The sequence below is a fragment of the Sus scrofa genome, chromosome 8 (assembly GCF_000003025.6).
Source record: "Sus scrofa isolate TJ Tabasco breed Duroc chromosome 8, Sscrofa11.1, whole genome shotgun sequence".
In the NCBI taxonomy this organism is placed as follows: Eukaryota; Metazoa; Chordata; class Mammalia; order Artiodactyla; family Suidae; genus Sus; species Sus scrofa.
This window is the reverse complement of record NC_010450.4, coordinates 109,595,617-109,618,666: the sequence shown is the minus strand read 5'-3', so window position 1 is coordinate 109,618,666 and position 23,050 is coordinate 109,595,617. Positions and strand designations below refer to the sequence as shown.

At 40.7% G+C, this 23,050-nt stretch overlaps 1 protein-coding gene and 1 pseudogene across 1 annotated transcript in view; one reads left to right on the top strand and one right to left on the bottom strand.

The window, feature by feature from the left end:
• Positions 1–23,050, top strand: part of ANK2 (ankyrin 2) — a 355,178-nt gene that overhangs the window by 43,304 nt on the left and 288,824 nt on the right.
• Positions 3,550–4,085, bottom strand: LOC110262024 (annotated as a pseudogene).

The window sequence follows — 23,050 nt, the reverse complement described above, 5'->3', positions numbered from 1 at the left end:
TATTCTACCTCTAGCTAATCCTCATTTCTCACACCTGCTCTGAAGCACTTATTATGTGTGTCTGTTTCCATGTGGGTTACTTAGGCCCAACTTTATTGTGTCAATCCTTGTCCTTCGCAGGTTTCTGTGGCACTTTTGTTTCTGTCGGTTTCCCTCCCCCCCCCCCATTAGTCCTAGTGGCAGTATTTATTGCCTACCTAGAAGTCACCCATGGTTGCAAGTTGTGACTCTGCGTATTAAAATCCTTTGGCAGATCAAAGAAAGCTCATCATAGAGAAAATGGGCTTAAAACACAAGTTTGCAAAAGTCTTGAACTCATCAAAGCCCTGTTAGCAGAGGCACTGACAGTGAGGAACTTAGCAGGGAACCCTCACCAGCCCGGGCTCAGATGGAACCTCAGAGGTTTAGAGGAAGGGCGAACTTTGGTCACCAGGCTTGGTAAAACCTTTATCTGTTTATCTTTAGAAGAAATAGTTTCTCATCTTCTGGAACAGTTTATTGGAAGCTCTGAATGAATGTAGACAGGAAAGGGAAAGGTGGAAGGAACAGAGGACCTGGCGAGATTGCTTTTAGCTTCGAGTCCCTGTAAAGTGCAAGTCAACTTACTTTCAGGCTTTCTCTTTTGTATGGCCCCAAAGCTGGTCCAGTGTAATATATTTATTGATCATTGATCAGAAGATTAAAGTAGAATTCATATAATGTATTATATATAATATAAACATAAAAATTGCTCAGGGAGTTCCCCTTGTGGCACAATGGAAACAAACCCAACCAGTATCCATGAGCATGCAGGTTCAATCCCTGGACTCACTCAGTGGGTTGAGGATCCCGTGTGTTGCCATGAGCTGTGGTGTAGGCCACAGACGCAGATCCCACGTGGCTGTGGTTGTGATGTAGGCCGGCAGCTGTAGCTCCGATTCGACCCCTAGCCTGGAAACTTCCATATGCCATGAGTGCGGCCCTAAAAAGAAAAAAAAAAAAAATTGCCTCGGAACCCTTTAAGAACTACTGTGTTCCCTTAATACAGACCTTGAACGTACCTTGTCTGCCTTTGAAGTGGGTCTCAGAAGTCAGTAAAAGGCAGTATATCTGCAAAACTCTCCTTTTTAAAAAAAAAATACTGTTTTTTGGAAAATCAACACAATAAAATTAAAGGAAACTTTGAAAAGAGGTTGATCATTTCATTATCTTAACAAAATCATAAATTTGTTCTGTTCTTTGTATTCATAGATATTTTTCCATAGTTGCTATTCAATATAACTCAGGAATGATTCAGATTTATTCCACAAATGTTGATTAAGTAACCACCCTGTGACAGGCCCTGTTCTAGGGGACAGAGCCTGCCATAAATAAAACAAAGTCCCTGCCCTTATGGTGATAATATTCTAGTGGAGGAGATGGGAGGGGTAGGCAGTGAAAACACAACAGACAGGCAATGTCAGATGGCAATAAATTCTATGACCAAAATGAAAGCCTAGGAAGGGGCTAGAGAGTGATGGGCAGCTGTTTAAACTAGGGTGACTACGGAAAGGAAGAGTTGGTGGTATTTGATCAGAGACCTGAGAGGGAGTAGCCTCAGTGACTCTCAGGGTTCGCCACTCCTGACTGAGAAAATAGCAGGTGCCTGAGAAGCGAGCTTGCTTGGCATGCTCCGTGGGCAGAGGGGTACGACTAAAGCATAGGGAGCAAGAAGGAGAATCATCAGAGACGAGGTCAGAGGTCACCAGGGACCACATTATAAGTACCGCTGTATATGGCAGGTATATGTTGGGAGATACGACAATCCTTAACTTCAGGAAGCTTATATTCAAATAACACATAGATGTATAAGCAATTAAGTTACAATACAATGTGTTAGATGCCCTTATAAAGAAAGGAACAAAGTGCAGTAGATGGTGTAACTAATTGCATTGGGGGGCAGTGATGTTGAAATGGATTTTGTAGGATGAATAGGAGCTTTCCAGGAAGGGAGGGGAGGAAAGGCATTCTAGACCCAGGGAGCAGCACATGCCAAAGCCAAGGCCTATTTTTAGGTTTGGAAAAATGTTTAATGAGATTAAGAAAAAAGAAACCCAAAGATGTATATTGGAAAGTAATGGGAGATGAGGCTGGAAAATAGAGTAGAACCAAACTGTAAAGGTCCCAAGTTAAAAAAAAAAAAATCTTTCAAACATAAAAATATTCTAGGTTGTTTTTCCATTTTGAATTATTTTATTCTGTGAAAGTTTAAAATTTGTATCCATTATTTTAAACTCATTGTTTTTCTTTTTTTTTTTTTTTTTTTTTGCCACCTAAAAGCAGGGAAATTTGTTAACAATCAGTTAATAATATCAAAGGGAGATGATTTATCCATTTCTTCAGTGCAAATAGACAAGGAGGGGTTTTTGTTTTTGTTTTTGTCTCTTTAGGGCCACACCCACAGCGTATGGAGGTTCCTAGGCTAGGGGTTGAATCAGAGCTGCAGCCACCTGCCTATGCCACAGCCACAGCAACTTCAGATCTGAGCTGCATCTGTGACCTACACCACAGCTCATGGCAATGCTGAGTCCCCAACCTGCTGAAAGAGGCCTGGGATCAAATCTGCATCCTCGTGGATACTAGTCAGATTAGTTTCTCCTGAGCCACGACGGGAACTCCAAGGGGAATTTCGATGGCTACTTTAATTTTTAGTTTTGGGGGAAAGATTTCACATTATTTAATAATTATTTACTTTTAAAAATGACAATTTCCTGGTTTCCCTACAGAAATGGACTTTCCATAAGTTTAAGAGATATAAATATAGTGATGTATTTTTAACAGCTGCTTCTTGCTCAAGTAATATTACTTTTTAGATTTCACGTGTTTTGAATGACTGTTATTGATTAAAATTTATTTGCTTTATTGTCTTTCATCCTAGCTGGAAACTTTTAGAAATGAATTACAAATAAATTCTAGATTCTGAACATGAATTTTCCCAATGTTATATTTTCATCGGTACTCCATTTTGTTTGTTATTTTATAATCATAAACCTAAGTCTGCAATCCAGGTAGACTGTAGAAAGATAGGAAAATGGGGACCTTGAACGGCAGCAAGACCACGAAGTTTATAGGATATTGGCTGCCAGCGGGGGTCAGGGGGTTCTCTCCTGAGCTACAGAAGGAATGACCTGGAGTTCCCGTCGTGGGAACGAATCCGACTAGGAACCATGAGGTTGCGGGTTCGGTCCCTGCCCTTGCTCAGTGGGTTAACGATCCGGCGTTGCCGTGAGCTGTGGTGTAGGTTGCAGACGCGGCTCGGATCCCGCGTTGCTGTGGCTCTGGCGTAGGCCGGTGGCTACAGCTCCGATTCAACCCCTAGCCTGGGAACCTCCATATGCTGCAGGAGCGGCCCAAGAAATAGCAACAACAACAACAACAACAAAAAAGACAGAAGGAATGACCTGGCAGTTAAGATAAAAACACAAGCCTGGGAGTTCCCGAGTGGCTCAACAGGTTAAGGATCCAGCATTGTCACTACTGTGCCTTGAGTTGCTGCTATGGTGCGGTTTGATCCCTGGCCATGGATTTCCATATTCTGAGGTGGGGCTGAAAAAAGAAGAGATAAAACACAAGTTGTATTTGTCAGAGTCATCCCCATCGGACAATGGTGAGCTTCTTGCTGGTCCTGCCATTCCTTGACCCAAAGATCTTCACGGCTTCCACTCTATCCCCCTTTCGCTTTACCTACAGGTGCCATCCAACCACTCTGTCTTGGCAGTGCCAGGGAAAAACTGAGAACTGTTGGTGTTGGCCCAGGATTTCCCATGGACAGACAATGTCCGTGCCAGGACTCTATGCTTCAGGAAGAAATTCACATCATCAAGTTTCTCCCCATAGTGGACTTGCCACTGGTGATGTTATCACCCTGACATACAAACCCCAGAATAATTCTGTGAAAACAAGAACCCTTACAACCAGACCCTTTGTCCCCAAGGCTCGGAATGCAAGTATTTTGCTTTCTTTGGAACTTTGTCTGAAAATAGCTTAAAGGAAATGTGGCCTCAGGTCTCACCTTTGACGGAGAAGTTAAAGAACAGGGTGGGTTGACCCTGGCTGGGTGTTGGCATTGGGAGCATCTGCAAAACTTCGTTGGCACTGCTTTCGAAGGTTTAAGTACTTCTAGAATTCCTAGAATATCATTGTATGCTCTGTAAGAAATCAGAATTTACTCGTGAATGTTGTTCACTGGATAGATTTAAGGCTGATAAATTGCTCTGTCAGTTCTCCCTTGATACTCTTCATTAGCATTAGAAGTACTATGGTGAAATAATCCCTGGGGAACCCCAGGCTGTGTAGAATCTTAGCTCAGGGACTCTGGGATTCTTCAGAGGTGTAAGCAACTCCCTGAGAGGCACAGTTGTGCCACTGGGAGTTTTTCACAGGCGCCTCTCTGACTGTGCAAGAGAGCCTTTCGTTAGTGGCTGGCAGGAGTCACAATTCATCTAGGAATGAGCAAATAGCACTGGTCTTTTAGGGATATGCACGCCTGTGTGAACAAACTACTAGCATCAGCCTTAATTTTCCAACAGAATTTTAAAGTGGAGATTTTTCAGAGCATACCATCATCCACAATTGGCCTTACATGCTAAAAACATGACCATTATCTGTCTTTTTTTTTTTTTTTTAAGGCTGCACCCGTGGCATATGGAGGTTCCCAGGCTAGAGATCTAATCACAGCTACAGCTGCCTGCCACAGCCACAGCCACAGCAATGCCAGATTCGAGCCATGTCTGCAACCTACATCACAGCTCACAGCAACTCTGGTTCCTTAACTCACTGAGTGAGGCCAGGGATCGAACCCACAACCTCATGGTTCCTAGTCGGATTTGTTTCCACTGCGCCATGACGGGAATTCTGACCATCATCTTTCTTTAATGAATTTTTATGTAACAAAGTTCAAGAACCTCAGGATATTAACTTTTATGAAATGTATTTAGAAAAGAAGAGCCTCTTGTGTTTGCAAAAGTCAGTGAAACAGAAAACAAATGACCTGAGCTGGGAAAGCAATTAACATTTATCTGCATTTGGGTATTTATACATTAGTTCATGTGCCACAATTGGTTACACAGACCTCCTTGGCACCATATTTTACAGATGAGTAAACTGAGGCTCAGGCAAGTCAGATGACTAGACCATGAATTGGAATCCAGCCTTTCTAGCTGTACTGTCCATGGTCTCAGCTATCACGGGTCCCAGTTCTGCCTAAACATGTCATTTAATTCCTTATGAGCCATAGTTCTGCTCTAGGTAATTATTACAACATCACCAACCACTGGAACTCAATGGTTTAAAACAACAGCAATGGAGATTCTCTCAGGCTCTGGTAAGCTTGATCAGCTTTTTTTCATGGTGGTCTCAAGGCAGCAGTCCAAGAAGATGGAAATGGAATTTTGCAGGGTGTCTTAAGACCTGGGCTGTGGAAGTCCCGCAGTGCCACCTCAGCACATTCTGTTAGTCAGAGCAAGTCCCAAGGCTAGCCCAGAGTCAACAGGAGGGAAATAGATTTTGTCTCTTGGTGGGAGGGGTTACAAATATTTTATGACCATATTTAGTTGGTCACTCTTCTCTTTAGAAACTTATAAATAGGGCCCTCTATAAGGTGTTGCTATGCTTTACAGAAGATGCTAGCATTTGCCATTGAAAGGAGCTTTCAGTAGTGAACCATAATCTCAAGTTCATAGGCATAGGAATTTTCCTCTATGTGATTTTTAAAATTGATTTGTTGTTGTTCATGTGTGTAGACTCAAGCAGTAAGTAAAAGCTGTGTGAAGTCAAAGTCTTGCCATCCTTTGGATGGTTAGGAAATGCTATTAGATGCAGATGCTCTCATATCAGGAAGTGTGAGGAATCATATTATAGACATGGAATGGTCCTGGCTAGTGCAGAAATGCTTGCTAACTCAAAATGCTTTCCCCCATATAAGATTCCTCAGTGAAATCCTCTTTTTTCTAGGAATTATTCTAACCTTGAATATGACTTTCATAAAAATACCGAATAAATGATAAGCTACCATTTTGTATAATTAACCATTACTCTTAGCTCCTTCTTCTTCCAAAATCTAATTTCTCTTGGCATCTCAAAATATTATTGCAGTGTGCTAAAATGAGTTCTAAAATGGAAAACCTAAATGGTGCTACAAAAAAGAAATCCTCCTGAGATTTCTAAGAGGGAGCTGCATAAGATTTGGGGACTTTATTTAGGAAGATGTTCTATAAAATTAACCCTGAGTGATCTGTTCTTAAATGGCTCCAGTAACTGACATCGTAAGGATTTAAAGTTTCCTTCTGTGGGTTTTGGGGCTTTTTTTTTTTAAATTTGATTTGTTTTTATGTAAGTTTGTCTGCTTCAATTGCAGTTTCTACCATAAAATCTGGGGATTGGAAAATACATGGCCTAAGCTATAGGCATATTCTCTGTTGCTTACGTAATGTGTTAAAATTGACTTGGTCGTCAGTATTTTGAGAGAATTACATAAAAGTCTGGAATTCTAGATTCTCTATAAAAATCAGGATTTCTGATAATGTTGGGCCAGCATTCCCACTGAAACTTGATGGTTTAAAACTGTCATTTTTTTTTCTTTTTTTTTTTTTTTTTGTCTTTTTGCTATTTCTTGGGCCACTCCCGTGGCGTGTGGAGGTTCCCAGGCTAGGGGTCAAATCGGAGCTGTAGCCACCGGCCTACACCAGAGCCACAGCAACACGGGATCTGAGCTGCGTCTGCGACCTACACCACAGCTCACAGCAACACCGGATACTTAACCCACTGAGCAAGGGCAGGGACCGAACCTGCAACCTCATGGTTCCTAGTCGGATTCGTTAACCACTGCGCCACGACGGGAACTCCCAATGGTTTAAAACTGAATAGAAGTCGTCCTCTTTAGAAGGGGTGTATGCCATCTGGTCACCACCATCCATACTTTCTATGCTTGTTTAACCTGCTTGCCTGTGCTAGGCATTTGGTTTTGAGACAGTGAAGGAATTATGGTTGAAATGATCCAGACACCCCTGGGATGTTTGATAATCAAAGAATTTGGGGGCTACAACAGGGCATCAAAAGTGCACGAGTGACAGAGGATGGACACTGTCAGGTCTATGGGTGCACAGAGAAAAGAACAACTTACAAGTTCCATCTGTCTGCCTCCTGATCAAGCTCTCAACTACAATGGTCCAGATTCTGCCTGTCTCTGAACCCTATCATAAAACCTGACTTTGGCGGTAATACTTTAGCACAGATTGCACCTGCTGTCTTAAAAATACTTATCAGTCATCTTTAGTATCATATTGAAAGGCAAACCAAAAACCAAACAAACCAACAAAAAACAAAGAACAAAAAACAAACAAAAAAAAGGAGTTGCCATCGTGGTGCAGTGGAAACGAATCTGACTAGGAACCATGAGGTTGCGGGTTCGATCCCTGGCCTTGATCAGTGGGTTAAGGATCTGGCGTTGCCGAGAGCAGTAATATGGTGCAGGTCGAAGACGCGGCTCGGATCTGATGTTGCTGTGCTGTAGTGTAGGCCAGTGACTACAGCTCCGATTGGACCCCTAGCCTGGGAACCCCCACATGCAGCGGGCACGGCCCTAAAAAGACAAAAAAAAAAAAGAGACACAAGCCAACACAGCCTAAAATTTTGATCTTTCTCAGTATTCTTGTAAAGTTACAAAAATAAAGAAAGATAAATATAATTCCCAATTCCTTTGCATTCTGAATTCAGGAATTTAGGCAAACTGAATAGTAGTCAAATCCTTTGGTCATATTCTGGATTTGGGGTTGCCTGTATTACTTGATCTATTTTTTTTTTTTTGTCTTTTTTTGTCTTTCTAGGGCTGCACCCACGGCATGTGGAGGTTCCCAGGCTAGGGGTCCAATCGGAGCTGCAGCCACTGGCCTACACCACAGCCACAGCAACGCCAGATCTGAGCCATGTCTGTGACCTACACCACAGCTCACAGCAATGCCAGATCCTTAACCCACTGAGCAAGGCCAGGGATCGAACCTGCAACCTCATGGTTCCTAGTTGGATTTGTTTCCCCTGTGCCACAACAGAGACTCCTGTTTTTATTTTTAAAATTTTCATAGTTTTGGCCACACCTGAGACATGCTGAAGTTCCTGGGCCAGGGATCAAACCCATGCCACAGTGGTGACAATGCCGGATCCCTAACCTGCTGAGCCACCAGGGAACTCCTCTCTCTCTAATTTTAAATGTTAGGTATTCTGCCATGTATGTCATTATTAAAGTTTTCCCAGGGAGTTCCCATTGTGACTCAGTGGTAATGAACCCAACTAGTATCCCTGAGAATACAGGATAAGGGGGTTAAGGATCCAGCATTGCCATGAGCTGTGGTGTAGGTCACAGACATGGCTCAGATCCCGTGTTGCTGCAGCTGTGACATAGGCCAGCAGCTGCAGCTCTGATTGGACCCCTAGCCTGGGAACCTCCATATGCCTGAGGTGCAACCCTACAAAGCACCTCTGCCACCTCTCAGCCTGTCTCTGTCAGACATGCATTCCAGACTCCAGTGAATTTCACAAAGCCCTGTTTCCAGACATTGCAATAATGTGCAGGAGTCTAAGGTGTACTGGGTTTCTAGAACATATTGTATGAAACTTAAAGATTTATATCATAGATCCTATAGTGACAGGTAAAAACAAGATTCATCAATATGAACATTGGTGGAATCTTATAAAATCATCTATGTCTACCCTAAACATTATTTTTCTTCTCTAAGATGGTTTTTATAGAGCTAGTGTACATTCTTAAAGTTATTTTGTAAAAGTGATAATGTACAATGATGAAAATTAAGGTTAGACTATTTGGATTTATTTTAGAATGGCATCTGGCTATAGGATTAAACTCCACGTGGTCAAAATCTATGCTATACTATGTAGTATAGTATATATTATGTATATACTATAATGTATATAGCATAGGTATAATATATATAATATATATAGCACATAGTATATAGTATATAATGTATATATACTATAATGTATATAGTATATGTATATAGTATATGCAATATATACTATACTATAACAAAGTTATCTGCAGCGCTCATCAAAGTGCAGACCTGCTCTTACTCTGGACTATGTGGGACTTATTATTAGGCTTAATAAATATAAACATAAATACAGGGAAAATTTACTGATATATAGTAACTTGATGCATAGGCAGAAGCAAGGGTCTAAGTCCTTGCTAATTAAAGTGTATCCACAGACCAGAAGCCTGGGCCTCCTTGGAGCTTGTAAGAAATGCAGAATCTCAGATGTCCACCCCAACTTAGGGCATCAGAACCTACGTTAACATCAACAGACGATTCGCGTGCATACTAACGATTGAGAGACGCTGGCCTAGAGATAATTATGCCAGTAATTAGTTGTGCATTCTTTAATAAGTCACCTATTATGCTCGTGTTTTAGTTTCCTCCATTCTTTGCTACTTGCTATGTTGATTTTGGATAAGTTCATTCTGTATCTTCATTTAGTTGCTTGGAAAATAGAAGTAATAATAATTACCCACCTCATCCTATCATAAGGATAAAATCAGGGAATGGTTATAAGATGTGTGGACTATGATCCACATTGAATATGCAGTTAATTAATGCCCGTGGTGGTTATTTCAGCTATTGTTTCTCTGATGTACTTGATTCTCATATGGTTCATAGGCCTAAAGAAATAATACATGTCTTTCAAAATTGCCTATACGGATAAATAAATATACTGTTTTGCACATTTTCAATTTTATGAAGTAATGCAGAATTGTCTTTCCAAAGTCATCCTCATATAAATATGCTTTTAAAAATTGAAAAATAAAAAGGAACAAGATTTTCCAGTTAAAGAGCTCAGTGGTAGAAGCACTGGAGAGGGGATCAGACCGACTCTCTTCTGGTCCCATTCTCGGGCTCTTGGACCTGTCTTTTAACATCTTTGGATTTCATGGATATTATATGAGAACATAAAGTGCTGTAAAATGCTTAGAGTACTATTTTATAGACTTTACAGAACTGTCAACACCCAGTTATCATGCATTTGTTCTCCTGAGAATGTGTGATCGGGTGTTCAGATGGCTAATCTTGCATGGCACCATACCGGGTCCTTTTAGAAGCTTCAGAAAATCATTAAATTATTAAATTACTGTTTCAGCCACACATATGTGCCCTAATTACCTCTATCTAACTCCAAATCCATTATTTCTATAGGAAACAATTTTCTATTTGAAAATCTGCTCATTCTATAATAGCTCATTTATTAGAACTTCAAGTAAAAGTCTGCTCTCATCTCCGCTTTCTGTCCTCTTACCGTGTGAGCCCACTGGCTGCATCAATGCAGGCACCCAACAAACCTGCCTCGAGTGAAAGACAGTGGCTGAACTCTAATGGTTGGCTCTCCATTGGAAAATTCTCAGAGTTCCCATCGTGGTGCAGTGGAAACGAAATCTATGAGGACGCAGTTTCAATCCCTAGCCTTGCTCAGTGGGTTCAGGATCCTGCATTGCTGTGGCTGTGGTGTAGGTCACAGACCCGGCTCAGATCTGACATTGCTGTGGCTGTGGCATAGGCTGGTGGCTACAGCTACAGCTCTGATTCGACTCCTCCTAACCTGGGGACCTCCATATGCCACCGGGTGGCCCTAAAAAAGACAAAAAAGAAAAAGAAAGAAGGAAAGAAAATTCTCTGAAATCTGTTGCTTTTCTTTGCTGACAGCAGAGTTTGCAGCAAAATATCAACCCCCATGATAACCAAGAACTCAGGTGTTTGGAATTCACTAATTCTTCTTCGCCTGAAAAAATCTGTTCCAAAATCATCATTAACTCAGTCAGTGCTTTTTATTAAACCAGAGTGTATTATGAAACTTTTATAAATGAATAGAACTTCTAGGATCTTTCTTCATTTGCTGCTTTCATTTCTCTTTCTCCATGAATGATGATACATTTTCCTGGTAAACATGCGGCCAGTGCATGGAATAAATATTGAAATTGAATTGGATGTTAAAGTGAATGCAAATTAAATTGGGTTTTTTTCTGCTTATTTTAATATATCTGCAAGTCATATTCCATTGAGATGCTCAATAACTTAAAAAAAATAGAGCGATTTCTCAAAAACCATGGGAATGCTGTTTTGCTCAATCGTCAGATTCAGAAATATATAAAGACTTTTCTTATCAACGTATCTCAGAGGCAAAGACTTTGTGTCATTAGAAAAGAGAAAAATCTCAAGGGAACCGCATTTATATAAAGTTTAAAATTTTGGATAGTTATCTGAGGGAAGATCTTTGGTTATGGATTCAAAACAATTATTTCAGCACTGGGAGGACCAGAAAGAATTCACTGCCGTGGAGAAGGGTATATAACTCTCACTTATATATGTTAAAGCTGCAATAGATTTCAGTTATCTTCTTTTTTATTAGCAGCCTTTAAAGATATAATATAAATATTTAGTGTGCATGTTTAGTGTAATGTACAATATGATCAGTTTTGACGCATATATAAACCATAAAGCCATTATCACAATCAAGATAATCAACATATTACCTTTGGTTGGTAGAGTTGTTTGATTGAAATATCAAAGCCAGAGCCCATCTCTTCTCCAGAAAATTTTCTTACTATTATGTTAAATTATGTTGAATTTTAAAATTAAAATTAGATTTGTGTACATTTATTTGTGTTTACTCACAAAACGTTGTTTTTGTAACTATCGTTTAGACGTGTGCATAGTTTTAATTTAGGGCGTGGCTGGAATTCATACTGTGACATGACTGGCCTCCAGTGGTGTCTTGGCAGAATAGCATCACTGTTAGAGGCAAAGCAACAGTTGAATTTAGAGAACAGTCACACACCAGCTAAGATCACGCACCATGTGCTAATTGGAGGGGCTGGTGAGGTAGCACATCAGGTCTTCCATAACGAGAAGTGAGAACTGCCTCCCTCTAATCTCGGATTCCTCCGACGTGGAAAAAGTCTTCTGATACCGGATGATACCTTAGTGCAGTTGTCGCTCAGGACTTGTTCACAGAGGAAGGTTTATACTGATTTTTCTTTTCCTTGAGGAAAAGACGGTTCTCTCTGGCTGTCTTCTCTCTGCTATGCTGACACTTCTTCAGTATATACCTTTATTGCATTACCTGCTTTTCCTTTTGTGCCTTTTTGCTGACAGCTTCTGATTTGGGGTAGATACTCCAAGAACTCTGTACCTATGGACTTGTTAACTTGAAGCTATTTTAATGATAAGTGTGGGTAACTGATCGGTTTTCATGAAGACAGGGAGTGCTTGGACCTTGAACTATGTTTTGGCATGTCCTTTCTCCTTAAGATTTCTCTCTGTGATCCTCTTGTCCACAGCAACAGACAAGAGGAACCATAAATAACAGGACGGGGACCAGAGAAAGAGTCCAGATTAGAATAAGTGAAGTAGATAGCCTATTTTTCTGATTATAAGTGTATTAATAATTCTTGCAAAGAAAGTCAAATTCTTCAGCATAGGAAAAGGAGAAGGGCAAACACCAACTGCATTGGTTAGGACCAGTTGTGAGAAAATCTGGACCACCATTAGAGTTTTTCTAAGATTTTTCTGCTCACCTTCCTCAGGCCACCACCACTACATACTTTTTTCCCTTCTGCTTTCCAGCCTGGACCAAGAACTCTGGAATCTTTATCCCTTGCTTTAGTTTCTTATCTAAATACATCTACATCACATTGCCTGTGCACATGCATATTTATTTTCTTCTATAGTTTTTGTATATGTGGGGTTTTGTATTAGTTAACTGTATTTCAGGCCAGGGCAGATGAAACCCACATCCAGATATTCAGATTTTCTTAGGCCTCACCAGCCATGGATATAAAATGAAGTCAGTTTAATAGTCACATGTCTTCTTTCATGACCCATATCCCCATCTCAGGCTCCTGAGAAGCCTGGTCTCCGTGCCTGAATTCACCACTCTTGTATTTTTGGTGGAGGGGCTCTCCAGGTGGGGTTTAACTGGTGTTCATGAACAAGTCTGGTGAGCCATCTCAGCAGCTGCTATAGCTGTCTGAGCACATCAGTCCTTTTCTTCTGCTGCCTGTTGCTCTATCACCAGGCTCCATGAAGGCACCTATGCCCTCAAGGTACCACAGATACATGTTGTCTGATTGGAACTCATTCCCCACTGTGCTGTGCTAAAGAGCAGCCAAAGCAGTGTAGCTTGCACCCCAGTGTTTTACAAATTTCATTCCAATTCTTTCTATAAAGTTCAAATGTGAGAGGACTCAGGAGCTGCCTTTACCAGTGAGCCTTCTCATTTGTAATTTTCCTGTTTCTAGTTGTGGCCTTTTTTTTTTCCCACCTGGAGAAGTTCCTTTAGTAGTTTGGTGGTGCTGAATTCTCTTAGCTTTTGCTTGTTTGTAAAGCTTTTGATTTCTCCTTTAAATCTGAGGGAAAGCCTTGCTGGGTAGAGTATTCTTGGTTGCAGGTTTTTTTCCTTTCATCACTTTAAGTATATTGTGTGCCACACCCTCTGGCCTGCAGGATTTCTGCTGAAAAATCAGCTGATATGTTCCCTTGTATGTTATTTGTTACTTTTCCCTAGGTGCTTTCAATATTTTCTCTTTGTCTTTAATGTTGGTCAGTTTCATTTAATGTGTTTCGTGGTGTTCCTCCTTAGGTTTATTCTAATTGGCGTTCATTGTACTTCCTGGATTTGAGCGATTGACTCCTTTCCCATCTTAGGGAATTTTCTCTCTCTCTTCTCCTTCTGGCACCCCTGTAATGCAAATATTGGTATGTTTAAAGCTGTCCCAGGGATCTTTAGACTGTCCTCAATTCTCTTCATTCATTTCTTTTCATTCTTTTCCACATCAGTGATTTCCACCAACCTATCTTCCACCTTGCATTTTGTTCTTCTGCCTCCTGTATTATGCTATTGGCTCCTTTTAGTGAATCTTTTATTTTGATTATTGTGTTGATCATCTCTGCTTATTGAATCTTTAAATCTTCTATTCCTTTGTATAATCATTGCCTCTAGTATTTTTCTGAGATCTTGGATCATCTTTACTAGCATTACTCTGGAGAATTTTTCAGGTAGGTTGCTTATCTCCACTTCACTTAGCTGTTCCTCTGGAGTTTTGTCTTGTTCCTTCATCTGGCTCATATTTCCCTGACTTTTCATTTTGTATAGCTTTTTGCAGGCTAGAGGGTTTGTAGCCTCTCTTGCTTCTGGTGTCTGCTTTCTTGTGGGTGAAGTTGATACAGGGACTTGTTGCAGGCTTCCTGCTGGGGAGATTGGTGCCTGTGCACTGGTAGGGGAGCTGAGTCTTGTCCCTCCAGTGGGTGGGGCTCTGTCTCAGAGTGTGATTAGAGGCAGCTGTGTGCCTAGGAGGACTTAGGCAGCCTGTTTGCTGATGAGTAGAGCTGTATTCTCACCCTGTTTACTCTTTGGCCTAGGGCTTCTCAACCCTGATGGGTGGGGCCAGATTTTTCCAAAATGGCAGCCTCTAGGGGAGCTCACACTGATGATTATTCCTGGGAACTCTGCCTCCAATGTCCTGGCCCACAGTGAGCCACAGCCACCACCTGTGCTCCCAGGAGATCCTCCCAGACCTGCTGGTGGGCCTGATCCAGATATATATGGAGTCCCTGCTTTTCCCTAGGACCCAGTGTACATGAAACCCTGAATGTGCCCTCCAACAATGGAGTCTCTCTCTCCCCCAGTCCTGTGGAGCTCCTGCACTCAAGCCTCACTGGTTTTCAACACCCAGTGCTTGAGGGGCTCCTCCTCCCAATGTGAGACTCCCCAGGCATGGGAACCTGACAAGGGGCCCCAGACACTCACTTCTATGGGAGAGCTTCTATGATATAGTTATTTCCAGTCTATAGGTCACCCACCCAGAGATTATATGATTGCTTATATCATGAAAGCACCCCTCCCACTGTCTTAATGTGACTTTTTTGTCTTTGGGTGTAGACTATCTTTTTTGGTAGCTTCCAGTCTATTTTGTTAATGTTTACTCAACAGTTAGTTGTAATTTTGGTGTTTTCGTGAGAGAAGGTGATCTTGAGTTCTTCTACTCCACAGTCTTCTCTTGGAGACTATGTTCAATCATGTTCAATTTTGCATGTTCCCTTGTAGTCCTATCTACATATCACAGAAGTTGGGGTGGTCTTTTGTAGGATGCCATGTTGTCTCTGAATTAGTGACCAATAAATTCTTCCTCTCTCTTTTTTTTGGTGTGTGTGTGTGTGTGTGTGTGTGTGTCCTCTGTGCTGAATCTGGTCTCACTGGCTTGTGGGTGCCCTAACTTCCATGATTTACATGCAGTTGTCTAGCTGACCCAACACCACTTGCTGAAGTGATTGAACAAGTTTTTGTTTGTTTGTTTGTTTGTTTGTTTGTTTTACCAAAAGGCTCCCTACTCTCTTCATCAATTAGGATTAATTAAGTGACTAATTGTTTCATCACTGGAACCAGTGAAAACCCATGGTAACAGTAGCTTAAATGAGATAAAAGGATATTTTTATGGGGTGATAAAGCACTCCACTGAGTCAGGAATCCAGAGTGTTTTGACCTCTTTTCTCTGCCATGCTCACCATGAGGCTTCCACCGCACAGCCTGAACTAATGGCTCATGATCCAGTCATCATGTCTAGCACAAAGGAGATAGGTAAGGATGGGTATTCATGCCTTGCCTTTAAGCATACTTTCAAAAGTTGCAAGCAAATTTTTTTCATCTCAACTGGTTGTCACATAATTAAATGACTACACCTGGCTTCAGATGAGGCTGAGAAGCATAGCCTTTATTATGGCACCATGTAGCCAACTACTATTATTTTCATTGTCTACAGACATTTTTTCTTTTGCACATACACATAAACACATATATCCATGTATATTTGAATAAAGGATAAATAGGGCCTAACCTATCAGTTATCAGTAAATCCTAGGCATGGTTCAGAGTTACTCTTTCTTTTATATTTGTCTATATGTGTAATTCATGTTTAATCTGTTTTGAAAGATGAAGAAATACAGATGAGCAAAGCAAAGAAAGCAGCAGGAGCAGTGCTTAGAAGGAAATTTATGGCATTGAATGCAGTTTTGGAAAAGAAGATCCAACATGTAATCATCTAAGCTTCTACCATAGGAAGCTATAGAAAAAAGAGTGATATAAACCTCAGAAAAGCAAAAGAAAAGAAATAATAAAAATTAGAGCAGAAGTCGATGAAAAATAGTAAAACAATACAGAAAATCAACAAAACCCAAAGCTGATTCTTTGAAAAGACCAATAAAATTGATAAGATTCTAGCCAGAGAAGGCAAGATTTACTCATGTCAGAAATAAAAGAGAGACTATCAATACTGACCCCATGAACATAAAGAAATATTTTGAACAACTTAGAGGACATGGGGAAAACATAACCTACCAAATTTCATACAAGGGGAGATAGGAAGACTGAATAAGCCTATATCTGTTGAAGAAATTAAATCAATAGTTAATCACTTTTCAATAAAGAAAACATCAAGTCCAGATGATTTCACTGGTGAAGTCTACCAAATATTTAAGGAAGAAATAATATCAATTCTCTACAATATCTTTCAGGAAATAGAGCACTTCCGAAACCACTCTATAAGGCCAGCATTACCCTAATACCCTAACTGATAAGGACATGACAAGAAAGGAAAACTGCAGACTAATATCTGTCATGAAATAGATGTCGAAGTCCTCAATAAAGTATTAGCAAATAAAATGCAACAATGACTAAGTGGGATTTATTCTAGGCATACAAGTTAATTTAAATAGTCAAAAATCAAATAAAATAATCCATTACATCAATAGGCTGAAAAAAATTATAGTAAAATATTTGACAAAATTCAACATCAAGTTTTGATTTAAAAAAAATCTCAGCATACTATGCATAGAAGGGAATTTACTCATCTTGAAAAGTATGGGAGTTTCATCGTGGCTCAGGGGAAACGAGTCTGACTAGTATCCATGAGGACACAGGTTCAATGCCTGGCCTTGCTCAGTGGGTTAAGGATCCTGCATTGCCGTGAGCTGTGGTAGAGGTCACAGACACTGCTTGGATCTGGCATTGCTAGATTCGACCCCTAGTCTGGGAACCTCCATATGCCATGGGAGTCGCCCTAAAAAGACAAAAAAAAAGAAGGGAGGGAGGAAGGAAGGAAGGAAAGAAAGAAAGAAAGAAAGAAAGAAAGAAGAAAGAGAGAAAGAAAGAAAGAAAGAGAGAGAGAGAGAGAAAGAAAGTTGTTATAAGAGAGTTTGACAAGGAGGCCTAATTTGGCTTGGGTTGCGAGAGTTACTGAGGGTCCCGCCATGAATCAGGTAAGTGAGAAGAAGAATGAAGACAACATTCTAGACAGAGGGCAGATGTGCGAGTCCTAAAGTAGGGAAAGCCTTGTTCATGTAGGGACTGAAAGGCCAGTGTTGCTGGAGCAGAGTCCGGAGTGAGGAGCCAAAGAGGGGTGGGATCATGAAGGCTCTGGAATTGTCAGTAACTAAGCTCAGTGGGAATTCCATGGAATTGTTCAGGCATTTGTTAAGCAGGATCCTATCTATCTTGTCTGTCTGTCTATGTATGTATCTATGTATCTATGTATGTATGTATGTATGTATGTATGTATGTATGTATCTATCTATCTATCTATCTATCTATCTGTTTATCTGTGTATTTTTTATGGCTGCACCTGTGGCATATGGAGGTTCCCAGGCTAGGGGTAGAATTGGAGCTGCAGCTGCCAGCCTACACCACAGCCACAGCAACACCAGATCTGAGCTGCATCTGCAACCTACACCGCAGCTTGCAGCAACACAGGATCCTTAACCCACTGAGCGAGGCCAGGAATCAAACCCACATCCCCATGGATACTATGTTGGGTTCTTAACTCACTGAGCCACAGTAGGAACTCCAGGATCTGATTTATACTTTGCCACTTTTTCACTGAGAGGAACAGAGGAGGGATGGAATAGAAGTGGGGAACTATTGACAGGAGGTTGTGTGATAGGCTTGGTGAGAGGCAGTGACAGCTGGCAGCTGTGGGGAGGAAGGGAAGGTATCGATGAAGGTACATTTAGGTGAAAAGATTACAGAATAGATACATGATGGATTCTGTGTGGACAGTTCCCAGGTTTGGGGCTGGGTACTACTCATCATAGATGCTCCTGCTGGCGAGCGTGTGTAGCCTGAGAAGAGAGGAGACCCCAGGAGGGTTCTGAACATCTGCGTTCAGGTGATGGAAAAGGAGAGCATCCCAAAGAAGACTGAAGCACGGCTAAAATGATGGGGGAAGACCAGAAGATTCTAGAGCCAGAACTGAGGGAAGAGAGTTTTCCCCAAAGGGAAGGAATATTCAGTGGTCTGAAATACTGTTCGAAGGTCAAATGACATGAGGACTGACAAGGTCTATTAGATTTGGCGTCACGGAGGTCACTGGGAACTTAGGAAGGTATTTCCTGGTATCTTGAAAGCACATAACTAGACTAAATGAGTTTCCAGGACATCTTCTTCTTTATCCTTCTCACCTTTGCATGGTCCCTGGGGAATGACTGCATTTTCTCTTCTGCTCCAAGTTATTTTCCCCTATCTGTTTAATTTGTCTCCTCTCTGCGAGCCGAAAGAAAAATGTGACACAGAGAGGAAAGTCAGGGAGAATAAAAAGGACAAATGTAAAAGTTAGAACGATGTGTAGTCAACAGAATTATTTTTGTTAATTATTTCCTAAGTCCTTCATAGAATTGCTTTTACTCCTTTTTTTTCCCCCCTTTTTTTTTGTCTTTTTGTCTTTTTAGGGCCGCTCCTGAGGCATATGGAGGTTCCCAGGCTAGGGGTCTAATCAGAGCTGCAGCCGTGGGCCTACACCAGAGCCACAGCAACACCGGATCCGAGCTACATCTGCGACTACACCACAGCTCACGGCAATGCCGGATCCTCAACCCACTGAGCAAGGCCAGGGTTCAAACCTGCAACCTCATGGTTCCTAGTCAGATGCATTAACCACTGTGCCACGATGGGAACTCCAACTCCTTGTTATATTTATTTAATTTACTTACCTCCATCTAGGTAGAAAAATCAATAATAAAAAATGTTTCATCAAAACTATGTGAATCCATCTTTGGTCTATTTCTGAGGTGATTAAATCACAAATAGAGATTTCTTGGCAACTTAATTTGCTGTAATTCATCACATAATATGAAATTAGCCTTAATGTGGAACACAAATACTGTGACAGGGCTTATGTCAAGTTGACTTGAAATTTTCATTGTTTTTTCACTCATTTACTTTTTTATAATGTTCATATAAGCAAAGATGTGGCGGAGTTCCCATCATGGCTCAGTGGTTAACAAACCCAACTAGTATCCATGAGGACGCAGGTTCGATCCCTGGCCTTGCTCAGTGGGTTAAGGATCTGGTGTTGCCGTGAGCTGTGGTGTAGGTCACAGATGTGGCTCAGATCCTGTTTTGCTGTGACTGTAGCGTAGGCCAGAAGCCATAGTTCCATTTCGACCCCTAGCCTAGGTACCACTAGATGCCGCAGTGCAGCCCTAAAAAAAGAAAAGAAAAGAAAAGAAAAGATGTTGCGTTAAATGCTGAGAAATAAATGCCTAAATGGCCAGAAATTGATTGAGTGTGATAGCCTTCCTGGTACAAAAACATCAACTGTTTTAAAAATAGTATATCTGGAGTTACTGTTTCGGCTCACTGGTAACAAACAGGACTAGTGTCCATGAGGATGAGGGCTCAATCCCTGGCCTTGCTCGGTAGGTTAAGGATCCGGTGTTGCTGTGGCTGTGGTGCAGGTGGGCAGCTGTAGCTCCGATTCGACCCCTAGCCTGGGAACTTCAACATTGCTGCAGTTGTGGCGCTAAAAAAAAAAAAAAAAAAAAAAATTAAGAAAAAAAAGTGTTATCTCATACTAAAAATCTCTTCTAAGGAGAAAACATTTTTCAAAATTAAAGAAAAGAATACTAGAGATGTTTTAGTGGCAATTTTTGAAAGTGGCCAAAAGTCACTCCAGCATACATCATCATGTATTTACTGTAAATGACTCAAATGATTTAGAATCCTGCTTAGCATTATTAAGCAAAGTCCAGTTAAAATAGTGCTTGGTATTTTTGAAGCACATAGGATGTCTGGAAATGCATTACCAAATATAATTTTTTCCTTGAATGAGTCATCATCATTTAGGAATATAGACTTTTATTCTCAGTGTTTGCAAAGTCAGCTATATAAAGCTGATAGAGTACAGGTTAGAAATATCCATTAGTCATTCATTTTTAGGCTAGTACATAAATATTTCATAGAATATTTATGTGCATCTGAATGTTTCACTATAAAATAAGAGGAAGATGTTTAAGCCTAGTTTTATAATAAAAGTCTAGTATTCGGATTTTAGCAAGTTAAAAAAAATATTAGTTGTCATTTTTCTTCCTTTCCTTCTACATGCTTCTCATTCTTTCCTTTAAAAGAAAGACAAAATGCTGACTTGGGCAGTACTTTTTAAAATATCAAGGATCTCAGAAACCTGGGGTTTAATGAGTATTTGATAGCAACAGAAACAGACTGAAGGGTACTTCTTCTCCACATTATCTTCCCCAGCCTTTTTTTTTTTTTTTTCCAATAGTAAACTAAGAGTATAACCCTTACTTGATGTTCTTGTTGCCCAGGTGAAATGCTACAGTTTTTTTTCCAAAAGTTACTTGCTGTTTCTTTGTGATTTTGGCAGAGCCATGGTGGGAATTCTACATTGGGAAATGAGAAAAAGAAAAGCAGATTTTTACCTTTTAAAAAATTTTGAAAATCTTATTATCATGAAGAGCTTTATAAATCTAGGTAGTTGTTTTGCAGAAAAGAATTGTAAAAAACCTGTGTGGCTGAGAAAAACACTGAAGGAGAAAGCAGGATCATAAAAATAAGCAAGTGAAGTGATCCTTGTGATTTAAAAGGATTTTTTTTTTTTTGCCACACTCTATTTTTTTTAATTACTCAATGAATTTATTACATTTATAGTTGTACAATGATCATCACAATCCAATTTTATAGGCTTTCTATCCCACACCCCCAGCACATCTCCCCACCCCCCAAATTGTCTCCTTTGGAGACCATAAGTTTTTCAAAGTCTGTGAGTCAGTATCTGTTCTGCAAAGAAGTTCAGTCTGTCCTTTTTTCAGATTCTACATGTCAGTGAAAGCAGTTGATGTTGGTGTCTCATTGTATGGCTGACTTCACCTAACATGATAATTTCTAGGTCCATCCATGTTGCTAAAAATGCTGGTATTTCATTCCTTTTAATGGCTGAGTAATATTCCATTATGTATATGTACCACCTCTTCTTGATCCACTCCTCTGTCGATGGACATTTAGGGTGTTTCCATATCTTGGCTATTGCAAATAGTGCTGCAATGAACATCGGAGTGCATGTGTCTTTGCGAGTCATGGTTTTCTCTGGATAGATGCCCAGGAGTGGGATTGCTGGATCAAATGGTAGTTCTATTTTTAGTTTTCTGAGGCATCTCCATACTGTTTTCCACAGTGGTTGCACCAATTTACAATCCCACCAACAGTGTAGTAGGGTTCCTTTTTCTCCACACCCTCTCCAGCACTTATTGTTTGTATAAAATGAGTTAAAATAAGTGAAATAGAATATAATGTGTGAAGGTGAATAACATAATTTTGGTAATAAGCATAGTACCTTAGGACCCCTCTGGCAGTGTCTGGTTAAGGACAATGAAAAAAGAAACAGAAAATATCTAGACTTAGTACACTCAGTGGTTGGGGGGTGATCGTAGAAAATGGCCCCAGGAAATAGGTGATAATCCAAACAGATTGAGGGGATCTAATGTGCATGACAGCAGTGTCCCAGCAGACAGGTAAGGCATGTAGATGGAAATTCAGGAGGAGGGTCTTTCTGGATATTCGACAGGTAGAATGATGGGAAGCTGGTAACAGGCAACTCTTGTCAGTAGGTAGCACATCTGAAGTTATAGGCATTTTACCAAACCAGGCTGGGATTAAATTTTTGACACCAAAGCATAAACCCAGTTATCTAAATCAGGCTTTAAAAGTGAGTTGGAGGCGTTCCCATTGTGGCACGGTGGAAACAAATCTGACTAGGAACCATGAGGTTGCGGGTTCCATCCCTGGCCTTGCTGGTGGGTTAAGGATCCAGTGTTGCCATGAGCTGTGGTGTAGTTTGCATACTCGGCTAGGATCCTGCATTGCTGTGGCTGTGGCGTAGGTGGACAGCCATAGCTCCAATTCAACCCCTAGCCTGGGAACCTCCATATGCCTTAAAAAACATAAAAAGTGAGTTTGAGAATTGGAAGAGGGTTCCTTAACCACCTCTTACCTTGGGACAAGAATAGCAGAATCTGAAAGTGACTTATCAAGTGAGGATGGGAAAATTGAAGAGGCTGTGGCAAAACCTTATCAATTGGTTTAGGAAGCAGTAGTGATAGAGGCTAGGCATGTGAAGAGAGGGTTGAAAGTAAGAAACAGTTTTAAGTGATACAGCAGGAAGATGGGATTTTGAAAAGATTGGAAATGTGAAACAAAATTAACTAGAAATTGATCCAATATTTAAAGAGGCTATTTCAAGACTCTTTCATTTTAACACTTACTATTGAGAACTTTAAAAGACATATCAAATAATTAAAAAAAAAAAGTTACTGTAGTTAAGGAGCTCCTGTTTGGTGCAACGGAAACAAATCCGAGTAGGAGCCATGAGGTTGCGGGTTCAATCCCCTGGCCTTGTTCAGTGGGTTAAAGATCCGTTGTTGCCATGAGCTGTGGTGCAGGTTGCAGACGCGGCTCAGATCTGGTGTTGCTGTGGTTGTGGCGTAGGCCCCTAGCCTGGGAACCTCCATGTGCCATGGGTGCAGCCCTAGAAAGACAAAAGACAAAAATTTTTATTACACTTGATTTACAATGTTCTGTCAATTTCTGATGTACAGCAATGTGACCCAGTCATGTATATATTCTTCTCATATCTTATCTCATTCTTTATGTTCCATCACAAGTGATTGGATATAGTTCCCTGTGCTGTACA